This window comes from Lagenorhynchus albirostris, chromosome X, assembly GCF_949774975.1.
Source record: "Lagenorhynchus albirostris chromosome X, mLagAlb1.1, whole genome shotgun sequence".
NCBI classification, from domain to species: domain Eukaryota; kingdom Metazoa; phylum Chordata; class Mammalia; order Artiodactyla; family Delphinidae; genus Lagenorhynchus; species Lagenorhynchus albirostris.
The window spans coordinates 37,061,446-37,089,214 of NC_083116.1; the positions used below are offsets into that span (position 1 = coordinate 37,061,446).

Below are 27,769 nucleotides of genomic sequence, written 5' to 3' on the forward strand. Positions count from 1 at the left end.
GCACCTTACAGAAATATTATCTCAGGCTTGAAGGAGATCCTTTTGTGACTCAGTCATTCCAACCATGGAAGCTAGACCCTCTTACAGTTCCCAACCTCCCTGAGAATGGAGGCAACTATATAGATTGATAGATAGTTTGTAAATACATATACACATACGTACCCACACACCCACACACATACATTTTTTTTTTTTTTTTTTTTTTTGCGGTACGCGGGCCTCTCACTGTTGTGGCCTCTCCCGTTGCGGAGCACAGGCTCCGGACGCGCAGGCTCAGCGGCCATAGCTCACGGGCGCAGCCGCTCCGCGGCATGTGGGATCTTCCTAGAGCGGGACACGAACCCGCGTCCCCTGCATCGGCAGGCGGACTCCCAACCACTGCGCCACCAGGGAAGCCCCACATACATATTTTTAAGTAGCTGAGATAAAAACCAAGTAGACAGAGTAGCCACTGATTATAGGATGAAATCTGAGGCGGCATCTCCTTGCATTCCAACTTAAAATCCCATGGAACGGAGTTAAACAGAGGCCCATGTTGGCCTGTTTCCTGATTTCAGAAACATAAATCCAATCAACTGAAATGCCTCCTGTTTATACTGGCTACACAAGGCCCCTGAAGACTTTACACAGGAAGTCATTAAAATTCCTTATATTCTCCCCAGTTAAAGGCGTACCCAGTCAAGCGTCTTCCCTCTTCCTTCTATCCAGAGGAGATCTAGGAATCTAGCAGCCTTCAATACAGGGAAATACCTTCTCTCTGTTTGGAGACTTGCAGATTGTCCCATATGGGAATCTTGAGTGACAATTTCAGTGAGCTACCCAAGGATTCTTGGCAGACCCAGGAATGGCCACTTATCTCTGCCTTCATACCTGAGAAAGCCCATATTCTCCCCTCACAGGGCCTACTCAACCTAAGTTCTCTCTTTTTTTTTTTCCTGTCCTATAGTCACACCTGAAAAAACAGGGCCCTTACTCAGGCTGAGAAATACAGCCCCAGAGAGCCACAAACCTTTCAGTCTTCAGTGTTCAGAAGACCAAAGGACCAGATCTCCACTTCTATTTGGCCCTTCGAAACCCAAAGCCTGAAACATCCTGTTCTTTCGCCACATCTGTTTCTTTACCATACAGCTGGAGCTGCTCCAGTGGGGCAGAAGGATGAGTTCAAAAATACCCATCTTAAACTTTATATGTGGCTTGTCGTCAACCTACAAGGAGAGCTTAAGCTAAAGCGTGGCATTCTTCTCATTCCTTCTTTTCTAATTAACAACATATGATCTCCACTCCTTTCCCTCACTCCCCTGCCAGGAGCTCCCCCCTTTCACAGTGCTAAAAGCCCAAAGATACTTGCAGTTCAGGCCAGCAGGAGCCCATAGCTTACCCAGGTCTTTTCTTCTTCTGTAAGAGGAGTCCCAAATTACTTCTTTCTACACACCAAGCTGTTTCCCGCTCAACAAATTTTCAACTTCATCCTGAAGAGACAAATATAAGGGCATTTGTGGTTCTATGCCTCCTTGGGTTTGATAGATGCTCCCTGTCCTAAGCCCTCACACTGAGTACAGAGAGCAAGCAAACAAGCTCTGAGCCAGCCCTTCCCAGAGTTGGTAGTTTTGACCTCATCAGCCCAAACTTACATTTTCTGGCTCTCTCCCAAGCTTCCAGCACTCCCACTTACTCCCTTCTTGTTCTAGCTATATTTTTTTAAAAGAGCATTTCCCCCAACACGAGAGAGAGAGAGAGAGAGAGAGAGAGAGAAAGAGAGAGAGAGAGAGAGACAGAGACAGAGACAGAGACACAGAGAGACAGACAGGCACATGCTTAACCCCCAAAAATAGAGCCTGGCGACATAATTCAACAGGGAGTTATTCGAGGACTTAAGGATCTTCTTCATGACCCACAGAGCCCATAGCCTGGGTGACTAACTCCAAAACCTCTAATATGAGACCCACATTTCTTTGGGCTCCCATTTTATACTCGCAAGATCTCCTAAACTCCAACTTGGCAAAGAGATTTTGTGCTTGGCTATAGACCTCCCGCAGAGCCGATGCCTGGTGAGGGGCTGAGGAACAGCTATTCTTAGGTCATACTCAGATCTCTTCTTAATGGATGCACAAATAAAACCACGGACAGAAATATGACCTGAGGGTTCCCAGACCTCAAGACCACCCTTGGAACCCACAGGAAGTCCCCTGCCTCTCTATACACACACATGCAAAAAGCCTCCCTATAGCATAGAGAGTCCACATGGGAAACATCCTCCCTCCACCTCAAGGGGCCAATTGCCTCTGTTAAGTGTGTTAGAGTAACTAGGTTTTGCACCTTGTGACATATATCATGGTCTCCTCGGTTAAAAGGTGACACTCATGATGTCACAGCTGCAGGGGTGCTAGTGGCTAAAGAGACACGTACAGCCAGCTTTAACCCCTATGAATAGGTCAGTAGAGGAAAAAAATATGGCATAGAATGACATAAAGAAGGAAAGAGGACAGTATCTCAATATATTCCACAGGATCTGAACAGCCATGCCTAGAGGCCGTGAGTTAAGGCCCACTTCTACTCCCTGTCCAAATGGTGTCTGCACTAAAGCTATTATTTGCAATGCTTCATACTTTTTGACTGACAGTTGGCTTCAAAGTTTTACTCATAGCAAACCATCCTATACTTTCCTTTGCCAGGTATAGGGTATTATATTGACGGTATTCTCCTTCTAATGAACATGGGATTGGAATCATGTTGAGGATGAAGATTCTCAGTGTACTGAGGGGTAGATCTGAGACAGGACTCCCAAGAACTAAGGCCTCTCTCTTCCTCTTGTGCTATTGTTGGGAGTACCGGTTCAGGGCTCTTACTCCGTAGAGCCCACGTGAAACGTGAAGTCCACAATGTGGCTCCTATAGCAAAATTTATTGTCATACCAGTAAGTGAGCTTGACAACATGGTCACTGAGGGCCATGCTGGCCCAAGCAACAAAGATAGAGGAGTAGGTATCACTGTTAAACTCACAGGAAACAGCCTGATCCTCTGTGTAGGCCAGGATGTCCTTCAAGGGGCTGTCCGGTGCCTGATGTCATCATATTTGTCTATGTCTATGAGAGACATGTTAGGGGTAGAGACACAGAGGCCAATGAGATTCCCATTTAGCTGAGGAATGACCTTGCCTACAACCTTGGTGGTATCAGTGCTTGTAGGGATGATGATTTGAGCAGCACCATGATCAACAGGCTGCGGTTTTCCAGAAGGGCCATCCACAGTTTTCAGTGTAGAATTAATGGTGTGATCATGAGTCTCTCCACGATCCCTACATTGTCAGGGGTAACTACCCTTGACCAGGGTACCTAGAAGTTCGTGGTACAGGAGGCAATGCTGGTAATATTTAGTCAGTGATCATACTTCTCATGGTTCCCTTCCCTTACAAACATGAGGACAGCTGCAGAAGGGAAAGAAATTATAAACCTCCAACCCTCAAGTGAGCTCCAGCCTTCTCCAAGAGCAGGAAGAGGCTAGTGGACTCCACAGTAAACACCAACCTGTTGGAGAAATGTGGTTATGGATATTTTGACTAACTAAAATGTTCAAATTAACTTCCAAGGCTAAATGTTGATTAATTCATATATAGCTAATATGTTACCAAGTTCTGATGAAACAGAAGCAAACAGAAAGCGTTCAGCACCGCATGCATTTAGTAAGTTGTAAAAGAGCATGACTAGGTCAATTGAATCATTTCTCTGATACTGAGAAAATGGCATGGCTGCTATAACATGGTTGTATTTTTAAGGTCACCATGAACAAGCTACTGATAAATCACACCTGACAACCCCACAACAAATCAATGAGAACTAAACAAGCTTAACTTTCAAACCAATAAACAGAAGGATGGAAGAGGTGTCATTAAATGCAGCCTTCTTGGAGGCCAACATTGGAGGTGATGGTAGTAACTTGAGAAGAGATGCATGCTCTGCTGGCCCTTTAGCGTTAGGGTTGACAACTGATGGCAGTGCTTAAGGTAAAGGAAGACGTCAGCATTCTCCCAGGCCCCATATTAGAAGCATATCACTTAACATATGCCTTATCCACATAGCCTATCAATTACCTAATCTGTTCTTTCAAACCGTCTCCTGCCACTGTCCATCAACCTCTATACCCTCTTCCATCAGCCTAAGTGAAAGTTTTTCTCCATTCATGATTAATAATAGCTCTATATGAAATGCCCAAGTCATGCTAGACACTGATCCAAAGAGTTAGGAATACACTGACTCCTGTGTTAGAGATAGGATATTGGAATGATTATTCCATTTCCCAAATGAGTGCCTCTGCATTTCCCAGAAGGAGAGAAAGTCAAATGTTTCTTCAGTGACCTGTGTATGTAAGAGATGACTTGGTTTCCTGGGCAGATAGATTGCCATACGGTGACTCAGTGTCTGACCAATAAGCTACCCTTTTTGATGGGGTCAGTCATTCCCTTTATCCCTAGGACTTGAGTTGTCAGAGAGTGTATCACTGAACTTACCAACAAAGAACTTGGAAAGAGTTTCTATAGTACTATGACTTCTGTCCAAGCTTACCTCAATTAGTCCTTACATTTAGTTGATCAAAAAATAAGTATTTATAAAGTACCTGAGGGCAAAGCATTCTGTTAGGTACAGTAGAGTGGCATGAAGTGCAAGATGTAGCCCCTACCTTGGGATAGTCTATTGAGGAGGAAAATCTTATATGAGGCTGGTTGAGCAGCCTTCATGGAGTTATGAGGATCTGGCATGGAAAAGAATTGGAGAGACGGAGGGGAAGGAAGGCATTTAGGTCCGTCCAGAATTTTACTGTTTTTGGTCTGAAGCCTTCATAAGACTCACAGTATAAAGTACATATAATGTGCTCTTAAAAATAAACTATCAAGATCAAAACAGAAGTTAGAAGGCTTTTTTGAGTTTCAGTTTAAGAAACATTTTCCAGTTGTTTTCATAAAAGGGATTGTCAGTCTAATAATACAGTTGGATTAATAGTAGTGTCTAAAATAGTTTTAGTTCTGATTATTAAATGATTGGCAGAAATAAAGAATCCAGTGGTTATGAAACTGCCTGGGTCAAAACTAAGCCACTTACATCTTCTAGCATTACTCTAAAGTTGACATTAGTTAAAATGATCACCCAACTCTCACCAAAATTTCCAGTGTGTTCGCTGGTAACAAGAATCCATCAGCTCAAAGGAGTGATGGAACATTTTTTTTTTTTAGCACAGAAGCAGGTGCACTGGATTAGTGGAGCAGATGGAATCAGCCATCTCGAATGGCAACAGGTATAGTTTGGGAGCAGGATATTACAAAGGCTTACTGATGCCCACACAAGGCAAGAGTGACCAGGGAAACAAGTCTATACTTTCCTCCCAGGTATCCACCTGACCTCTTCCTCTATAATAGTGTCTATATAATAATGTCTCTTTTAGACACTATTAATAATAGCCTGTATTATTAATAGTATCTACAATAGTTTTCGTGCTGATTTTTTAATGATGTCACCTCCCCAGAGGGATCTTCCCTGGCTCTCCCTATGTAAAGTCAGACCCTCTGTCACTGTCTATCTTCTCATCCTGTTTCATAATTATTTGAATATACGCTTATTGTCTCTTTCCCCATTAGAATGGACTCTTCAGGAAAGCAGGGACTTTCTTGCCTTGTTTACTGGTATATGTTCAGCTCCTAGAACAATGGGGCCAATAAATATTTGTTGAATGGATGTCATAACATTTGAAAAAAGCTATATATATCAATAAATCCCAAATAGGTGATTGGACATTATATTTTAAACCAATGATCTCATATAGATTACTACTTGCTTTAGAAATGGTTTATGATGTGGGAAGGGATAAAGGCACAACTTCCTATACAGTCTCACTCCAGTTCCACCTTTTCCATGAAGTCTTCTCAGGTAACTCCATTTCTTTTTCTGACCTCTGAATGCACGCTGCTTAATGCGTAACTGTCCTTTGTGTATAGAATTTATCTGTAAATTCTTTAAGAATGAGGATGATATCCTATCTTTTTTACCCTATATTTTCTATCATGCCCAGCACAGCACGGGGAACATAGTAGGCACTCAAAACATTACATGACTTGTTGATTGATTCCAGATGGGGAAATTGGCAAGCATAAGCTGTTACAAATGAGCTTTTTTTCTGTTTTTCTAAGACAACCCAATAATCAACTGGTGTTAAAGACATTACTCATAAATCCTAACAAATCATTTTAACTATAAAGGTAAATTTGATCCATCTGCTTCTGCCCTGGGCTATGTGGATTACAGTGGGCTGGGCAGCCTGCAAAGATTGCTTCATGCCTTGCCCTTCCCAGATTTCTCCTTCTAATCAGCGAATGTTGCATTCTTTCTGGAATATGAAGATATTAGAATTCAAGCTGATTTCTGGAGGCAGTATATTCTCCAGCCCTGGCCTTCGGTCAAGAACATACTGGTGTGCGCTGGGGTTTTTTTTTCACCAATTTCAGTGACTTTTGGGAGTCCCCAAACCCAGCAAGAGACTGCTTCATTCTAATTCATCCTAGAGTATTCTAATACAAACTGGGAAGTGAGGTGTTTCTTGAATTCTTCTGATGACTGTCGGCTCCCATGGTACCTTGTGCCAAGCCTACATATTCCTACTCAGAAGGTATACTTATACATCTTGGGATGTAGAGAGTTTCCTTCTCAGGGATGGTAGCCTGCTAGTAGCACTGGCCAGTTATGTGGATTTTCAGTGCTGTAACTGACCTAAAGTAGAATGCAGGCTCATTGTCATACTGTTTAAGATGTTCTCTGCTTGCTCATTTCATTTCAAAATGCACCTGAATCTATTAGCCTCTGCGATATTCTCTGCTGAACCGAGTTGAGATATGGATTTCCCTTAGGTCAGCCTGCTTTTAATTGCAACGTTTCTTACAGCTGATGATAGGGACCAGAATCAGCATTCCTACCAGGGTGCCCTCTGTCTTCAAGGCCAGTAACTCCTAACATTTTTGGAGTAGCGACAGTCTATTTGATTTTGCTTTTTAAAAATTAAAAAAAATTTTCTTTAAAATTATTTAAAAATTTTTTGTTGGTTAAAACTAACATACAATATTATATTAGTTTTAGGTGCACAACATAGTGATTCAATATATTTTTTTAACATCTTTATTGGGGTATAATTGCTTTACAATGGTGTGTTAGCTTCCGCCTTATAACAAAGTGAATCAGTTAGACATATACCTATGTTCCCACATCTCTTCCCTCTTGCGTCTCCCTCCCTCCCACCCTCCCTATCCCACCCCTCCAGGCGGTCACAAAGCACCGAGCTGATCTCCCTGTGCTATGCGGCTGCTTCCCACTAGCTATCTACCTTACGTTTAGTAGTGTATATATGTCCATGATCACAACAATAAGTCTAGTTACCATCCACCACCATACAAAGTTGTTGCAATATTATTGACCATATTCCCTGTGCTGTAACTTACATCCTCATGGCTTATTAATTGTATGAATGGAAGTTTTTACCTTTTAATCCCCTTCACTTACTTCATCTGCCCCCCTACCCCACTCCCCGCTGGCAACCACTGGTTCGTTCTCTGTATCTATGGGTCTGTTTCTGTTTGGTTTGGTTTGTAGATCTCATATATAAGTGAAATCATATGGTATTTGTTTTTCTCTGTCTGACTTATTTTACTAGCACAATACACTCCAGGTCCATGCTACAAAGGGCAAAATTTCATTCATTTTTATGGCCCAGTAATATTCCACTGTGTGTGTGTGTGCGTGCGTGCACGCACGTGCGCACATCACAATTTCTCTATCCATTCATCTATTGATGAACGCTGATTTTGCAACACTTCTGCTTCGTTTGTCTTCTCTTGGGAAGAGTCAACTTTTGGCGGACAACATTAATGACAGTGGAAGAAGTAGTGGAAAAGAAGAGGAATACTAGTTGAGAAGTCAGTGGGCTCGGGGTCTAATTCTGCGGCTTAACAATGGTTCTTCAACTGAGTTGTGACCTGAGAAAATCACTTGCCTCATTTGGGCCTCAGCTTCATTTGTGAAATGAGGGAGTTGGACTAACTAGATTAACGTTTCCTAAATCTTGCTGCATCTTAGACTCACTGGGCAGAAGCACCAGTGGGAATTAAAAATACTAATTCTAGGGCTGTATCCACCCCTGACCTACTGAATTAGAGTATATCATGGTGAGTATCTATAGTTTTTTAAAGCATCACCAGTAAATCAGATATATGTATACATGGTTAAGACTAAATCAGGGTTTCTCAAACTTTAATATACATACAAAATCACTTGGGGAAATTATTAAAATACCTGCCCTTTATGATTCAGTACGTCTGGGTTGAGGCCTGAGATTCTGCTTTTCTGACAAGTTCCAAAGTGATGCCCATGCTGAACTTTGAGTAGCAAGAGGCTAGAACTTTGATGGTTCTCATCTGGGGACTTTGCCCCCCTCACCAAGTAGTGTTGCCAGATAAAGTACATTTTCTAAATCTGGCAATCCTATCCCTAGGGGACATGTGGCAATGTCCGAAGACATTTTTGGTTGTCACAACTGGGGATGGGGGTGGCTACTGGGATCTAATGGGCAGAGGCCAAGGATGTTGCTCAGTATCCTACAATGCACAGGACAGCCTCACCCTCCAAGCAAAGAATATCGGCCTAAAACATCAATAGTGTCAAGGTTGAGAACCCTGGTCTAGATGATCTAATTTAAAGTTTCTTCAAATGTTTACATTACCGCATATGATTCTGGTATATAATTGTAATAACGTCATATATTTTGATCAGTGATCAATGGTTGCTATATCAGAATTTTCTTCCCTAGCCATGTAGCTTATCACAACAGGAAATTTTCTAATAAACTTTTCTGGAACTTTCCAACAAAGCTTTTATATTTTTATTTCTCCAGGAATAACAACTGAGCATTGAGAATAGGAGAAATGTTGAGTGTCAGAACCTGAAAGGCCTTTAGTAATCAGTTCACTCAAACCCTCTTAACCCACAGATGGAGAAATAAAAGCCCACAGAAGGGAAGTGTCCGGCCCAAGCTGTGTTGTTTTAAGGAAATTCTCCACATATCTGAGGCTGTTAGGGTAATTAATTGTTTATAAAATGTCAATAGTACTACCTGCTTTTAATTGGCACACATTCTCAAAATAAACTGGATAAGGAGATACATTTTCCTCTCATTTGAAGACCACCACCTCCCCACCCCACCTCTGGCTTCTATTTCTATCCACACATTGAGACTGATTTTTCTAGATAGCTAAAGTTGCCTCATTCACTGAATACACTCATTCTGATATGGCAGGCTTTGGAAGAATTTGCTTTGGCTTGTAGTGGTAATGATAATAGATATTTATGGGGGATTTACAATTGTTGGGTGTTGTTATAAGGGCTTTACCTGGGCTAACTAATCTCACCAACCCTTACTTCAGAGATGAGGAAACTGAGGAACAGAAAAGTTAAGTCACCTGCCCAAGGCTACACGAATAGTAAGTGGTAGAGTCAGGACTTAAGCCTGACAGTTGGATTCTAGGGTCCATGCTATTGGCCATCAAACCAGACTGCCTCTCAGAGCTTGCAGTTTTACTAAGAGCTAGGAGTTCCTTGAAGGAAGGGAGCATGGCTTTTGTCTACATATCCCCTGAGATTAACACAATAATTGGCACATATTAGGAGCTCATTATTTGTAGGTTGCATGAGTGAATGCCAAGATTTGGTGCTCTCAGCAAAGAAACCCACAGGCAGGTGAAATGATTTTTTGCTTATTTCCCTTTCCACAGATGTGAGCAAGAGTTTGCACAAGACTTAACTGCCCACTCTGTTGCCTGAATAATTAGAATTTTTTTCTGAGGCAAATGGTCTTTATGTCAGGGAGGTACAGTGAAGACAGTCAGATCTGCAAGGAGCTATTCATCTGTCCTAGGTAAAATGTTAGCAGGTGGGAATGCTCCAAAGCAAGGCCAAGGGGTTCAGCCTGGGTTCTCCACCTGGAGGGCTGATGCCTCCATCTCCCGCTGCCTTTGATGCCGTTTCTAGGCTGGCAGCTGCCAAACCCAGACTTGAGCAAATGAGCCTATAAACACAGCGAGGAAGATCCCTTTCTTCAAGAAGCGCTGTGACAAGAGTTTGGTTAGGACTCAGCTCAGATGTTCCTCCCTCCCTTTATGGAGGCAGATCTTATGGAAAGATCATGAACTTTGAAATCCAAAGGACCTGGAGTCTCACTCTGTTTCTGCTACTTTCTACCTGAGTAACTTGACCTCTATTAGCCTCAGTTTTCTTGTACTGCATGGAATTTTGGGGAAGATTCCAAGTTAACTTCCCTGTCACATGGAAGGCTTTCAACAAACATTAGCTCTCTCTCCTCCAGCAGATCCAGGACTCTCCCTTGTTCTGAGTCTTGTGGAAAGAGTATGATTCTCCAGGCTGCAGGCAATCTGTAGCTTGTCCGCACATAGCTGTTCATTGCTCTTTATTCCCTTTCCTCCTTCCTTACAGCAGTAGAATTGCAAACTGATATCTCCAAGTTGACCCTGTGATGTTGAAACCCAGGAAAATCCTCAAGTCAAAGAATCCCAAGGATAACAATGGTCAGCTAACTGCTGAAATGTGGCATCATGGTGAGTTGGTAGAAAAAGTAATTGTATAAGTCAAAATGGTTGGAGTGACCTTAAATGTGTCCTTGGAGGAACTTTCTGCAGACATGTTGGTTTTCTGTACAAAAGGATGTGCTGCCTCAAGGTAGTCACTGGGACTACCTTGGCAACTGGGAAATGGAAGAGCAAAGAGGAAGGCCTCAGTAATAGAATTCTACATCCAGAGGTAAATTATATCTCAAGTACTCAGTCATTTTGAACCAATATTGTTTTTTCAGACAGAAAAAGTACCACCAGGAGGTAGAAGCTTTTTCTTATATGAATACAGAAAAGCCACCCCACCCATGCTTTCCCCCTACACATGGATAGAATTTCACCTTGTTCACAGATGCTCCTGTGTCAAGCATTTGCTATCAATAATTTTTTAAAGCCAAGATTTCTGGTCTGCATGTGAGTTCAATTTGTATATACTTCTGTGATCTGGAGAAAGAACTATAGACTTTGGGCTATAATAGGAAAGCTAGGAGCAATAAGCAGAAGATCAGGGTCTTCCCAACTTGATAAGAACATACTCCATCTTTACAGGGACAGTTACAGGAGGAAACCCTTAAGAAACATTTGACTTGTGGCTTATAAGAACACACTTGTCCTGAGCTTTTGGCTCAGATCTGCCACTAACTAGCTTGGAGACTTTGGGAAATTCACTTTTCTGGGCCTCAGTTTCCAAAGTTGTTACAGGAGGGGACTACAGTAGACAATATTCTTCTAGCACTCATACTTGAGGATTCTGTGGGAGTGCCAGAGATAGAATTGGATGTTGACCTTACAGTATCAATAGCTAACTTTCTGTTCTTCCGGTACTATCAATATGTCACTGACCAAGTTTAAGGGAAGGAGTATGGGGGAGGGAGAGGCAGAGAGCAAGGCCTGTGTGCTGAGACTACACCATGTGTTTTGTATTTGCCTAGATTTACACGTGGCCTAAAGCCTGTTTGTTCTGTGCCTGTATTGTTTCAACTTCCCTCCGTTTCATTGGTTCTATAAATTGGCTTTAACCCAATTCTCTCTGTTTTGGTCATTAGATTTCAAATTGGTTCCTGGCTTTGTGTACAATCTCCTTCTTTCTTTAATAATAGAATCGATCTCACTCCCCAGAATGATGGTTGGAAACTTGAAAGCAGGCTAGTTACTGTTCCTTCGTTGTATTCAGTTTCCTACCATTTACCTTCCTTTGGATTTTCTCTTTACAGCAGTGTCCAGCATCTTGGGCCTCAAATTCCTCTCTGATGGGCTGAGACCTCTTATGTTTGAGGAGGCTGGGTAATCCAGTGCCCCTTGGGAATATGTTGTTAGGACAGCCACAGCAAACAAACCTAAAATGAGAAATTGAACCAAAGCAGTCTAGTCCTAGCCCAGTGAAGCTCTTCAGTTGGTAAAAGGCTCTTGACACTTGCCAAGAGCTGAAAGGGTCCCACCTTACCTGAGCATAGAAGGGAGCTGTATCTGACGCAATGACAGTTAATCCTGCCCAGAGATGTGCTGGTAAATGCTTAACAACTGGCTCTGTGTGGCGGGGGGAGCCCCGATTTGTAGTGTTTGCCAATTTCCATGGTGAAAATACTCCCACCATGATTGATTGTAAGCTAACAGCATGATGTCACTAAATGTGGAATTGGAAAGCAATGAACACAAATGGCCCTTGAGGGTGGTGCAAGTACACTCCAGCATACCACCCGCCACCCAACTGCATCTACGATAGGCCCACACAGCCCAAAGCTGCCAGACCTGGGTTCTCTGGCAAGGACTGGGGAGGAGAGAGTGGTCCTTATACACTGTCCTGTCTCTCCAACCTGCTCCTTGGGAAATAAGCATTAGAACTGAGTGTAAAACATCATATACTTTAAAATCTCCAGGAGGAAAACTCAGTCACATCATGTCCTTCCCAACATGTTTTTTTTTTTTTTCCTACAATTTAGCTCAGGGTAAGTTTCATTCCTGGGTCCCCAAAAACCTTTTAAAGAAGACTCCCTTCCTGTTTAAGTCTCTAGAAAGGAACCTGCGACATATCCAGATAATGGAGACTCCTTTCTTGGTGACTAAAGAGCTCAGAAACATGTGGTTCGGCAGAATGCCTGAACTCTGATTGTATCAAGAGACCAATCATCAAATTGATTGTCTCACAGTTAATCTGATCCACTTTGGTTACCCCAAACCTGGGTTGATCATTCGATGGATATTATCAGATTTATTTATGTGTGACTATCCAACCACTTGCTTAGTAAAGGACCCCAAATGGTTTCTCAAACCTATCTTATATATAACAGCTAACATTTATTGAGTGCTTGCTATGTGTCAAGCTTTGCTCTACGGGTTTCATATGTAATGTATAATCCTCCCAACAACTTCTGAAGGAGGTACTACTATTATCACATTTTATAGATGAAGAAACTGAGACACAGAGAGGTGAAGGATCTTGCCCAAGGTCACACAGCTGATAAGTGGTAGAGCTAGGATTCAAACCTTGGCAAGCTCAAGAGTCCTTTTATGTAGCCACGATACTAATGTAATCTTACCATAGGCACAGAGTTTAATTAAAACATTAAAACTCTCCTAAGCTTGAAGTCAGGAAAGATGAGTTCTGACTCTGGCTCTGGCACTGGCTTGTGAGACCTAGGGAAATTTCCTCTATTTCTGCATGCCTATGCTATACGAATGTCGAGAGAATTCGATAGAAAATTCTGGAGCCATGAGCAAGCTTTTCAAAAGGAAGTTGTAGGGATCTAAGTTGTTACTGTTTCTCAGTGTCTTTCAAGGATCTCATGAAAAAGATTTGCTTTTGCTGGCTATATGTTTTGCAGTTTGACCCCCATTGTTCTCCTTTCAGTCTCTTCAGGAGAAAAGTCCTTAGAAGTTAGACTTGAAAGAAGTCCAGGAGAACAGTCAACTCCTTGCTTGTTCAGGCAGGATTGCTCTCCGTTGACACATCCCGTGTGTTTTGGTTTAGCGTTTCCAATCTTCTTCCCCTGAATACTTTGCTAGGAATTTTCTCCAAATCTTTTCTTTCCTCTGAAGAGTCTATATGTTATATCGGCTTATCATCTTCCAATTTCAGGCCAGACAGAACTGTGAAGCACTGAGGAACTATTTTTTCAAAGCTGTACCCATGCCCATTCCTTAGCACTATCAGCACGGTTTCAGGGTGCTAAAATTTATATGTACCATGAAGAAAGAAAAGGCTCTAGTTCTCAGGAAACACTATAATTTGGGCTGTGCTGGCGGAGAAGGAAGCCCCTAGTAACTGGGGCTGTATGTGGTTATTATTGCACAAAGTAGGGAGTGGTGACAGGAAATCCACACTGTGGCACAAATACCAATGCTAGTAGGAGGCTCAAGGAGAAAGTCAATAGTCTACAGCACTTCCTATTCTCCTCCCCTGCTAGAAAGATTCATGGCTCCATGAATGATCTGAAGTAGGGTCCCTACATAAGTTATCAGCCAAATCGAGACATTCTTTAGAGTGCTGTTTGCTGAATCAAGTCAATAGGAGTAAACTGGACTGTCTTGGGCAAACTAGAAAAGCTAGTTTCCCTATCCTGGAGATAAAGCTCTCTAAAACTTGATGGTGTGGATTCACAGTTGAGGACCCTACTCTAGGCCCATGTTGGACATCACAGAGTGCCCACAGTTGCCCAGGACAGCACAAGGAGATGAGACAGCTCCCTGGGCCATGCATCCAACCAGGGCATCAGCTGGGGGTTTTGTGTTCGTGTTTTGCAGTGTCTTCTCAGATGAAATTGCCATGCTGATTGCAAAAAGGAAGAACAATTAGCACATTCATTAATTAGAATCTTGTTTTTAATTCTACTGTGAAGAGTAATCTTTTGTTAACTTGAATGAGATCCTAAGCTTACCCTAAGCTTTAATTATAGTGTTATTATTTTAAAATATTGGCTGGCCCTGGACCAAGATGCTAGAGTGTTTAAATTTAAGTACTCCAGAGGTAATTTAAACACGTGATAATTTACTGACGGGTACTAATGACCCAAAGGAATTCCACATTGTTTAGTTCAAACAAATGATTATGATGATAACAGACCCTGAAGTATGCTAATCACATTCTTTGCCAGGGAGCGTGAGTACCTGTAAATGGATGTGTGTCTGTTTGTGGTTGCCTCTGAGCTGTCAGGAGAGGCTGCAGCATAAGGGTGTTGGAGACTTGCAGCCTTTCAGGTAGCATGACCTTGTTTGAGTTCCTGCTCTACTATAAGCCACACTAACTGCCTGACTCTTGGCAAGTTACAATCTCCTCTAAGTTTTAGTTCCTCAATTGTAAAATGAGATTAATAATACCCCTCTTGGAGGAGTGTTTGTGAGGATTAAGGAGCCAACATATGTAAAGTGCCGGGGACATAGTAGACTCCTGATAAATGGTAGTAGGAGGCTTACATATCTATGTAAAATCGATTCCATTTTACATAGATATCTTATTTGCAGTTGTGTATTCTTGTGTATATCTCCATGTTTAGATTTTCCAGGTGTCCGTATCTGACTTTGTATCCATGTACTTACCTGGGTATATAGATGTATATTTTGGTATTTGGTGAAATGTATCTCTCTCTGTATCTGTATGAGTGCAGTAGTCTTGGTATGCAGCTGTATCTATGCATATACTGAGTGAGAGTCTGTGTGTGTATGAAGGAGATATGCCATATCTGCATGAATGAATGTATATCGCTGTGCTTTCTGTAGTTCACGATCTCAGACTAGGCTGTGAAGACCACCTTAAGTATGACTCTTCCATTTCCAGCAATACCTTAAATTCTTTGGCCTTGATTTCATCCTTGTTTAGGTGGTCCAGGTAGTGGAGGTGGTTTGGTTGATTCCTTCTTTTATGGATTTGCGAGTATGCGTGTGTGTTAGAACCAATAGCTCCTTAGGCACAATTAGCTGCTTCCTTTCTCCTGCTTCCTTTTTTCTTTTCCTGCTCCTTCCTTCCCTTTCCTTCATTGTCTGCAACCTTACTGACTTTTCACCCAGTAACATCAGGGGGAGGAACACCTTAAGCAGGTGGGACGGCAGTCTTTGACTCTGAAACAAACTGTGAACTCATTCAATGGGAACTCAAATTTGGGTCCCTGTGTGTTGGAGACGCAGATTCGCATATAAAAGGAAGAATGTAAAGGTTGGAGAATCACCAGAGACAAACTGAGAGGCAGGTGCTTACCTTTGTGGTTTGATCTTAGAATAACCATGAAGTCCTCTCCACCTAGAAATTGTTCTCACACTGGCCTGTCATAGAACCTGAAAGTCCACCATTAGGTCCTGTGTCTGGCCGGGCTTTTCCCTGTGCTGCAGACACAGCTCTGCAGCCTGCTTTGTGGCACCCCTGTAATATTAAAGTGTGCCAAGGCTCCGTCCCACCTGCTGAACCTATATTCTCAAGTTCCAAAGAGTCTTGGGAACCTCCAGGACTATTCTGCTGGAACTTAAATTGTCACTGATGGGAGGGAGGCATTAAGGACAAACAATTGTTGCCTTCCTCCTTCTGCCTTTCCCTACTTTCAAGTCAACAGCCCATTATCAAGCATTGACCACATGAAGTCCTTAGGTTGGATGTGGGGACCAGATACAAAAAGATCATCTCTTTCCTCTCTCTCCTCTCCATCTTGCAGTCTTTACGCTAAGCCCTCCTCATTGCTGCTAGGAGCAAAGCAGATCAGATAGACCAACGACAAACTGTGTTGGTTATCCTTTCCCACGAGTTTTGGCATTTTAAAAGAGGGCCTGGGGGACAGATTCATGAATTCCTCCCCACACTTAAGCAGTGCCCCTACATTCTGAAATTAATCTTCTCTCTGACAATGGCTGGAGCCAATCGCCCATTTTGTCCACGGTGGAGACCATCTATGTGGTAGTGAGGAAGCATTCTGATTAAATTAACTTGACTTAAGATGTGAATGATATCTGGCTTAATGTGTTTATTTCCCAAAATAAATATACATTTCGAAGGGGAACTTGTTAAAAATAAGTAACTCTCAAATGGTAGGCGTTAAACAGCAATATGGGACCCTTCAGGCTTTCTGGGCCTCTCAAGATATAGCATATAAGCAATTAATGTTTTCTTCCCAATTCTCATAATATGCTGATATTCACCCAGTTCTTCTGGCGCTCACTTTTGTTTTCAACAAGCCTCACAACCATGCTGTGATGATGCAAGATGCCATAGGCATTCCCTTGACATAAGGGCTGCTAGGTTCCATGGAAGGGCACGAATCACCCTGGAGGTGTGGTGGAGTAGGGGTCGCAAGAGATCACCGCTACCTCTCCTCCCTGTCTTCTTCTCCTCTAACTTCTACTTTCTCAGAAAGCAGTTTAACGACCTAATTTTACTTGGTGGTCTACAGAGTAGACTTCTCATTGAACTACTTTGCTACTCTCTATTTAATGTATATGACAGAGAAAAACACCAATGATCAATATGTGAGCCCTAGCTTCACCTATATTGTTAGATGCAATATATTATTAATTTTTACTGTGTTTTTCTACCTTCATCAAGATCATTAGTAAATATTACTGCATTCTAATTTACATATATGCATTTACATTTTGCATTTGTATTTCACAACAGGGACCTAGCCTCTGTCAACACTTTTATACCCTAATATCTGTAACCAAAACCGAGGATTTTACTTAAGCTACTAAATTAATGCATTGTACAATAGCATTATGGGTAGAATTCTGAGTTTCAGATTTATGAGCTATTCGTTTGTACAGCAGACATTACTCTCTGTTCAATCTTTGGCCAGAACAAATCCTACCAATGTAAAGAAAAGGTAAATGTACTTTAGTATAGGTGAGGCAATGAGGGCTAAGTACATGATCAGGGAAGGGAAAATAGTTGTGTGTATTTCATGTCCAGGCTGAACCAAAAAACCTGTCCGTTGGCCAATCTATCTTAGAAGACTGGAGGATTGATGGGATTTCAGCAGCTGTTTAAATGATGGGAAAGACCATTTGATTGCCTGAAGGAAAAGTATTCCAGGGAGAATATATTGCTTTGGAAAAAGTTCAGAGGTGGGAGTGAGATGTGCCTTCAGGGAACCTGAAACAGGTGTGCCTTCACAATGAGGTGTAACCATAAAGTGATGAATGTGACTTCTTTTGATACAAACATACCAGTACTTTACATCCCCACAGTGTTGTCCTCTTCAAAGCAGACATCTTGAGAGTCTAGATTCTTAATGAAGCCCAACATACCTTTGAATATTCTCTTCTGGTCTAGCCTTCAGAGCCAAACGTGCAGACTGCACCCATTCCTTTAAGAGAGAAAGTGGAACTAACTAGCTGCAATGTAAAAGGGATCTGAAGACTGGAATATGACTCATGGCTTCCTAGCCACCACCTTTAATGATCACTTGGTAAGCTGGAGAGGTGACCACCGACACCAATATAGTAAATGGAGCCATCTTAATTAAAGGTGGAGAGATCCATATGGCCTCTGGGATCTTCTCCCAGGTATAACACCCCCTTTTCATTTTGATGTTTATCTTGAGTTGATGGTATATCATCCTGCCAGAGTTTGCTTGCTTGCAAATGGAGTTAGATGAAACTCTTCTACACTTTCTACCCTTTGTGAAATAGACTCCATGTGACCAAATGAATTCCATCTAGGTCTTAAGGGATAAAGACAAAAGCAAGAGAGCTGTATGATACAAAATTGAATAGATAGAGATCATTGGGTAGTCCAAGATGTCTGATGACTGTTATCCTGGAAGCCCATTCAAAGAGCTTGATAGGCAGGGGGGAAAGTGAGGGGGGGATAAATTGGGAGACTGGGATTGAGAAATACACATTACTATATATAAAATAGATAACTAATAAGGACCTACTGTATAGCACAGGGAACTCTTCTCAGTACTCTGTAATGACCTATATGGGAAAAGAATCTAAAAAAATTGGCTATATGTACATGTATAACGGATACGCTTTGCTGTATAGCAGAAACTAACACAACATTATAAATCAACTATACGCTAATAAAAATTTAAAAAAAAACAAACAAAGAGCTTGGGAGGGTATATGAGGTTTGTTCTATCAGAGGCTTCAGAGAGATTGACAGGCATGAAAACAAACTGTCATTTAGATTTAACAATGAAAAAAATTACACATCGTTTGGGATGGAGCTTAGGGTTGGGATCAGGGGTCTCAAATGACAGTGGACAGGGTCCAGATAAATGTTGGGGCTTGTGAATTTCACAATGTGAGTATAAACAGTGCTGCTACAAGAAGTTGATGTTAAAAGGGGGAAAAGAGATGCGGTTAAGTGTGTCAAATGTTAGATTCTGTTACTGAAAAAGTAAGGATGAAGGATGACCCATAATGTGTATTAAGCATCTATTTTGTTCCAGGTTCTTTAAATATATTGCTTCAGAACAAGCCTGTGAACTAGAGATTATGATACCCATTTTAGTGATGAGGAAACTGAGGCTCAGAGAGGTAAAGTAACTTGCCCAAAGATACATAGCTAGTAGTTGGCAGAGCTAGGATTGAACACAGATTTCACTGACTCCACTGAAAGTTCATGCTCTTCATTAGTGTATTAAGTTACTCTTTAAGGATGGATACAGCTGAGTGTGCACACAGAGAAGAAAGAGCTAGAAGAAAAGTGTTTTTTAATAAAAGGCTAACAGTCTGAAGGACAAAGACTTAAGAATGTGGGCAGCAATGGGATCCTAGCTTGGTGCTGCCAATGACAGGGAATGTAGGAGAAAGAATTAAGTAGTGTTTTGAGCAGAGATTGTAAACTGGTGGCCCATGGGCTAGATCCAGCCAGCACACATGTTTTGTTTGACCTGCACAGTGTTTTCTAAAATATCAAATTTATTGCCAGTATTTAAAAAGAAATTTTTCACATAAAATTTCCACTTTCCAGCTTCTTTTAAAAAAAATATCTGGCAACATGGGAACTTCAATCCTGCATGGCAAAGTCAGCTGGGGCCAGGTTACACATTATACTGGTACTTGCTTTCCAGTTTCCCAAAGCTTTCAGCACATCCTACACTTGGGTGGCTTTACTCATCAGATTACCTGCTGAGCCCCTGTAAACCTTTTCATTTAACACTGGTAGTTTAGATGGTCACCGTGGATGGTTCCCTGTTTTCTTTTCTTTCTTTCTTTTTTTTTTTTTTTTTGCGGTACGTGGGCCTCTCACTGTTGTGGCCTCTCCCGTTGCGGAGCACAGGCTCCAGACGCGCAGGCTCAGCGGCCATGGCTCACGGGGCCAGCCGCTCCGCGGCATGTGGGATCTTCCCGGACTGGGGCACGAACCCGCGTCCCCTGCCTCGGCAGGCGGACTCCCAACCACTGCGCCACCAGGGAAGCCCTGTCTGTTTTCTTTGAAGAAGATACCATCTTGTGGAAGAGATATCAATGAAAGTAGGGCAAGATATTTTCATGAGGTGATTCAAGGTGCTGAAATGTCTGATTTGATTAATGTCTGAGAGGAGCTAGAACCATTGTGGTGTCAGCCATCAGCTTAGCTGGAGGTTGGTATGTACTTCTTTAGTTGTTCAGTCATTTGGGTAGAGGAATGGGGGTGCTATATTTTTTTTCTTTTTGTTTGTTTACAGTTCAAGGTTGAATTGTAGACAGTTTTTAGTTGGCGAGCAGAGAGGACAGTGAAGACGTCCAGTGTCTTGGGTAAGCTTTACCTCAAGATACCAAAAGTAGGGCCTGTCATCCATTGCAAAAAATCATTGGTGGCCAGAGGTGTTAGTGTGTCCCTGAAAAGGAGGCAGCAGCTTAAAAGCAATAAATAGCAGGAGGCAGATTGTCTAACTATGTTAGGTGTTGGGAAGAAATGTGGGAAATAAAACAGTGATCCAGGAAAACCCTAGTTTATTTTTTAAGTGAATTTACTAAGGGACTTATATATATATATATATATATATATATATATATATATATACACACACATACATTTTATATATATATATATATATATATGAATATGATTCAGCCTTAAAAAAGAAGGAAATCCTGCCACTTGTGACAATGTGAATGAACGTGGAGGATATTAGGCTAAATGAAATAAACCAGTCATAGAAGGACAAATACTGCATGATTCCACTTATATGAGGTATATAAAAAGTCAAACTTGTAGAAGCAGAAAATACAGTAGTGGTTGCCAGGGGGTGGATGGTGGAGAAATGGGGAGTTGTTCACTGGCTATAAAGTTTCAGCTATGTGTGCTAAATGAATAAGTTCTAGACATCTGCTGTAGTAACCATATGGTATCGTGCACTACAAAATTTGTTAAGAGGGCTGATCTCATGTTAAGTGTTCTTCCCACACACACACTAAAGCAAACAAACAAACAAACAAACCCAAAGGAACACAAGGAAACTCTGGGAGTTGTTGGGTATGTCTATTACCTTGATTGTGGGGATGTCATCATGGATGTTTGCTTACGTCTAAACTCATTAAATTGTACATACTAAATATGTGTTGTTCTTTGTATGTCAATTATACCTCAATAAAGCTGTTAAAAGTATTGTATGAATCCATTTATATGAAGTGTCCAGAATAGGTAATCTGAGAGACAGAACATAGATTAGTGGTTGGTTGCCCAAAGATAGTGAGAAGGATTTGGAGGGAATGGGGAATGACTGCTAATGGATAGAAAGTTTCTTTTTGGGGTGATGAAAATATTCTAGAATTAGATAGTGTTGATGGTTGTACAACTCTGTGGATATATACTAAAAGCCACTGAACTGTATACCTTAAATGATTCACTTGCATGGTATGTAAATTATCTCGATAAAACTACTTAAAAATGAATTTATAAAACAGACGTGACTCGCTATACTGCATTGTTTCCCAAACTTGGGAAAAACTTAGTTCTTTATTGTATCCTTCATTCTTGAAAAGGCTTTTAGGCCGCTGTCCCTTAGGAATTCAGCTTAAGTTAGCAAGGAAGGCTAAAGATCATTGCTTAGCACAAAAGTTCCTTTCAATTGTGTGTCTATCTGAAAAGTCTCTCTGGCCTCAGTGTATACCCACCTCATCCTTTACACCAGGCCACTCTCCTCAGTGTATCTGGTCTCTTCCTGAGTGTTGTTAAAGACAAATATCATTGAATAAAAAAACAAACAAGCTAGCCAACTAACAAAACCAAAACACTACAGAGAATTCCCAAAGTCTAGTGTTAAAAAGGACCTTGAAATGGAGTAATATAGTCTAGACAGACTCAGATGGGTAATAGATAATCCTTTGCATGAACATATTTACATGAAAACAATTCCATAATTTCTTTTGATATGTGGTACAGCCAGTCTCCTTGCCTCATCTGGTAGTTTGCTCTATTGTGAAACCTAAATTAAGTACTGGGAATCCTCAGAGAGTATCTGAGAGAAGAACCCAGTGCCTCTAGGAAAAGGCCTGATGGATCTAAAAAAGGAAGTGGGGTGGAGAAAAGAATGGCTATTTTGGTGGAAGGGACTAGTTTATACTGAAGACCTTATAAACAGCTCTAAACAGGCAGACAGCACTTTGGCTCTAAGACCATTACCCTAGCTTTGATAAAAAGCTTTTTTTATTGATGTGGAAAAAATGACTTTAAAGTGGAAACTCCCTAGGCAATTAATTCCTAGTTTTATCCAAGACTTTTCTTTCTGAATTTGAAATTCAGTGATTTCCTTCTGTGATTTTATCAATGGGCCACAAGTCTGATAAGATTGCTTCCTTCCTGCACTTGGAACTCTGCCATCTCACTTGGAAGAAGTGCTATACTTGCCTTTCTGCCCTGGCTCAGAACTCAGTGGAACAAGTGGCACAGGAGATGTGTGGCCAAAAAGTGCAGAGGCAGGCCCATATGACTAGCCCAGGGGTAAACCAGAGTGGACTTGACTTGAATTCTCTCTCTTTATCTCTGTGAATGTTGATCAGCCTGCAAATCACCTTGCTTTGCCCAGCTAGTCTGTGGGTTGAATCAAGAGCATAGCTTGGAAATAACCATGGTTTATGCATGATTCTGGGGAGTAACCCTGGGTCCAAGATAATCTAGCTTTTCTGTGGTTGGCCTTGTCGTTAATACAGCTTTGGAAAATTTATTCAGCTGAGTAAATCCCATGGCGGGAGACAGCCATTATGTGGAACTCCTGAACGTAAGCACTCTTGAGAATTTGAGCAACAGGTCAAGAAGTAAAACTCACCTCCCTTGGCTCTGCCCTCTCTTCCCTCTAACCAATATCAGAAAACTACAGGGCAATGTTTCAGTTTGGGGAAATATCCCTGGTGACCTGATAGTGCTATCCTCATGTCCAAGATCAGTCTTTCACAGAAGAAGAATAAGGAGGTCTCCTGTCCCCAAATTTCCTTATCTACCATCATGCTTATGATTCTGCCATATGAGGGCTATTCCTTTGGTTTAACCCTTATGAAAATGCAACAATCATACAAGGGAAGAGTGACACATTAAGCCACCAACTACATTTAACACCTTCAGTGGAGTTCATTTGCTCCTTGGCAGAAGGGAAAGCAGGTCCCCGAGGAATTAGGATAAGGAATCTAGTAGAGGGACCTTGAGCCAGGAGGCCGGATAGAGGGAATCAGGGTCAAGGAGGACAATGGTGCTGAAAGGACAGGTGGAAGGATACCAAAGACAGTCAGCCCTGCTGTACTAGGAGATGAGCACAGAGGAGACTCTTAGAAAAGGAACCCTTCAGCTTTCCTGGCTCACCCAAGAGAACTGAGTGACACAATTACAGAGAGTAGCATGGCGGCAAGAGATTTGGCAGCAAAAGAGAGCTACTTGTAATGTGGCCTCTTTGTCAGCCACTAAAAGGTAGATGACAGCTAGCTTTTAAGCAAAAAAGGATTCGACATGTCTTTCTGTTTGTAGATATGTGGGTTTGGTTACCCCCAAAAATGAGTATGGAGAGAGAGTAGGGTAGGAGGAACAAGAATAAAGGTGCAGTGAATGTGAGTGGGGAGTGGGAGTGTTGGAGGGATGGCAAGCTCCGTGACATCAAAGACCTTGTCTGGGGCCCTCTGAGAAATGTGTTGCTTATTTTTTTTTCTCCTTTGTCCTTCCCTTCTTTCCTCTCCATTATTTGTCTCCTCTCTTGCTCCCATTCCTTCCTCTCCCTGACTTCTCCCCTGACTGGGTTTCAAGGAAGCCAGTGGTCTTCTTTAGTCTTCCTTTGCCTCTGGCCCCATCCCAGTCCCAGCTGGGGTCCCTCAGAACCAAAGAGGCTGCTGGCAGACATTGTTTTCACAAATCAAGTCACATATTGTGCCCAAAGTCTACATACACGGTGTTCATTATCAGCTCATCAGTTAATGGTGAGCAGCTGTATGCTTTGTGTGTTTTTCCAGAGCTGCACAGGGAGCCCTGGTAGCAGCTCACTGGTTTGGGCTCTGGTTTCCAGTGGAGTTGGAGGGAATAATTTGTTTTGGCTGTGGGTGACCTGTTACAATAGAATTTCTCTGCTTCTCCTTGGTATCCAGACTATTCCCTATTACCCTGTCTGATAGGCTATAAGAACTTCTCCAGCACAGGGTGGAGTTTTTTTTTTTTTTTTGCAGTACGTGGGCCTCTCACAGTTGTGGCCCAGGGAAGCCCCAGGGTGGAGCTTTGATAGCAATACAAACAAAGAAGATGACAGCACAGAAGGAATCTCACCTTACTCAGCAGCCCTTCCTCCTTTCTCAATAGTGACCTCCTTTTCCCACTCCCCATCATACTAGGCTGGTGTGGGATAGGAGTGAGGTAGTGTTTTTGTATCAGGAGTTACCTCCTTACAGATTATGGAAGTTTAGGAGAACCATGCCTTTCTTTGCACCCAAAGGGCTGCTGTGAAGGGGAGGTAGGGAACAGGACTCCCTATCTCTAACCTTTTCTCTCCCCTCCTGGAGATTGGAGTAATAGGTAGAAAACACTTTGTCATAGATGCTTCAAAAGTCAGGCATTTCCCACAGGCTCAAAGGGACTCTGAGTCTTCTAGGCTCAGTTGGCCTCTTTCATCCAGAGTTCTGCTGCTGCTGAAATTTACCGGGCATGAATAGAAGGAAAGGGCCGGGGAGTCTGTTGGCCCCCCTGAACTAAGCAGAGTCCTAGTGGTTAAAGAAGTCAGAAAGAGGTAGTGGGGTCAGTGCATGAGGGTAAAGAGGCCATTCTGAGAGTTCCCCAGAAAGTTTAGTGGTCTCCAAATTCTACATGTACTACTTCAGCTTCCTGTGCATACGGTAGATGCTCAAGAAATGCTTACTGACTTCAAAGGGAAAGGAAGTCACATTTTTTGAAGCCATTGGCTAGCTTTCATTAAGCTCATACAGATTTCTTGGAGAGGGGCTAGAAACATAGATCTGTATTGATCTTCAGGACTTCCCAAATCATTGTATTGGACCTACAACTATGACACATGTTGGGAGAAAATACCCTTTTGGCAAAAGCCAGCACCATCTGTAACATGCATTAAATTTTTCTTTTTTTCTTTTTTTTTTTGCGGTACACGGGCCTCTCACTGTTGTGGCCTCTCCTGTTGCGGAGCACAGGCTCCGGATGCGCAGGCTCAGCGTCCATGGCTCACGGGCCCAGCTGCTCTGCAGGATGTGGAATCTTCCTGGACTGGGGCACGAACGCGTGTCGCCTGCATCGGCAGGCAGACTGTCAACCACTGCGCCACCAGGAAGCCCCATGCATTAAATTTAAATGACTGATGGAGAGTTTGAGATTCAGAGAGGTGAAGTGACTTATTGAGCTTCTATAGTAGGATGAGGAGGAAGGTAAGAACATAACTCAAATATTCTAACTCTCGTTATACTAAGAGATTAATTTTCATTCCCCTGGTTACAATAGTGAGAAAGGAAATTCCATTTGTTCAATAGTTCTGCATACTACTAATATAAAGACGGTCAATTCACCATAAGCAGGAATAGGGAAGTAGCATTATGGTGACTCATCAGATGCAAAATGCCCGCCCCCCACCCCTGACTAAATGGTATTTCCAAGAACTTCATATAGAGTGTGATGCTAACTTTGCATATGTTTATGATTAAGATCCTGCAACATCTCATCTCTTGTATATTTCCATGGCACATTTCCCTTTGAATACAAGTATCTTTTTCATTTTATGAAATGCTAAGTACTACAATGTTTCCTTCTGCATATTCATTTTCTTTCTGAAAACAATTTTTGTTTCATATATGAACACTTTATTTGTGACAGAGGTTACATCTGCATTGCAAGGGAAGAATGTTCTTTGTCAATTAATGATGCTTGGTCAACTGGATATCCACATAGTGTAAAAAAAAAAAAAGTGAATCTTGCCTTCTATTTTGCAGATACACAAAAGTTCACCCCATGTGGGTTAATAAAAGAGTGTATTTATGATCTTGTGGGTAGGCAGTGAACATGTAGAGTACATTTACCAACAGCTGTTTTAATACCCTTGTCTACTAATTCTCTTATCTGTGCATTTTTAAGACTGTTTATATTGATTGATTTTCCTCCTCATTATGAGTTGTATTCTCCTGCTCCTTTGCATGCCTGGTACTTTCTGACTGGATGCCAGACATTGTGAATTTTACATTGTTGGGTGCTGGACTTTTTTTAATTCCTTTTTTTTGAAAGCCTTGATCTCAGACACAATTAAGATACTTGGAAACAGCTCCATCAGTTTGAGGTTTGCTTTTAAGAGTTTTTAGGTGATACCAGAAGCTACCAAAATATTTTGGTCTGGGGCTAATTTGTCCTCTCTACTGAGATAATATCCTTCTGTGTACTTTATCTGATGTCCCATTTATTAGGACATTTCTTGACTTTGGCTTTTGGGAATGTGAACTCTCAACAGCTCTGTTTGAGCTCCAAGAATTGGTCTGCCTGCTCCTTTCTGATGGTCTGAGGGTAGTTTCCTCACAATACATGATCAGAACTCACTGGAAAACTGGAAAGGGAAACTTCTGGGTGTCTCCAGAGCTCTTACTCTGTATAGACTCCTCCTCTCTATTACTCTGCCCTGCATATTCTAACACCTTGGCCTCCTCAAATCCTCCATCCTGTCTCCTCAACTTAGTGAGGATACCAGACTCTTTCCGGTTTCTCACTTCCTGCATTATGTCCTGGAAATTCTTTCCCAGAAGGAAGCTAGGGCAATTGTAGGGCTCACCTTATTTGTTTCCCTTCTCTCAGGGATCCTGTGAGGCCTTGTTGTCCAATGTTTAAAAATCACTGTTTTATTTCTCTGTTTTTTTCCAGTTTCATTTAGAAATAATTGACATACATTACTGTATAAATTTAAGGCATACAGCATGTTGGTTTGATTTACATATATTGTGAAATGATTACCACAATAGGTTCAGCTAACATCTATCTTCTCATATAGATATAATAAAAAGCAAAGAAAGAAAAAAAATAATTTTTCCTTATCATGAGAACTCAGGACTTACCCTCTTAACTTTCCTATATATCATACAGCAGTGTTAGCTATAGTCATCACATTGTATATTACATCCCTAGTACTTATTTATTTTTTAATTTTTATTTTTTTTGTGGTATGCGGGCCTCTCACTGTTGTGGCCTCTCCCGTTACGGAGCACAGGCTCCGGACATGCAGGCTCAGCAGCCATGGCTCACAGGCCCAGCTGCTCTGCGGCATGTGGGATCCTCCTGGACCGGGGCACGAACCCGTGTCCCCTGCAACGGCAGGTGGACTCTCAACCACTGCACCACCAGGGAAGCCCTATTATTTATTTTTTAACTAGAAGTTTGTACTTTTTGACCACTTCCTCCAATTCCCCCTATGTCTCTGGTAACCACAAATCTGATCTCTTTTTCTATGAGCTTTTTTTAAAAGATTCCACATGTAAGTGAGATCATACAGTATTTGTCTTTTTCTGTCTGACTTGCTTCATTTAGTATAATGCCTTCAAGGTCTGCCCATGTTGCAAATGGTAAGATTTCATTCTTTTTTATGGCTAAGTAATATTCCATTGTATATTTTTAAAAATCACACAACTTCTTTATTCATTCATCTATTCATGTGTATTTAGGTTGCTTCCGTATCTTGGCTATTATAAATAATGCTGCCATAAATATGGGGGTGCAGATATATTTTTGATTTTGTGTTTTCATTTCCTTTGGATATATTCCAG

The 27,769-nt window shown here is 41.8% G+C and overlaps 1 pseudogene; it reads right to left on the reverse strand.

Annotated features, from left to right (window-relative positions):
- Positions 1-2,842: 2,842 nt before the first annotated feature.
- Positions 2,843-26,731, reverse strand: LOC132513077 (glyceraldehyde-3-phosphate dehydrogenase-like; annotated as a pseudogene).
- Between the last annotated feature and the right edge of the window lie 1,038 nt (positions 26,732-27,769).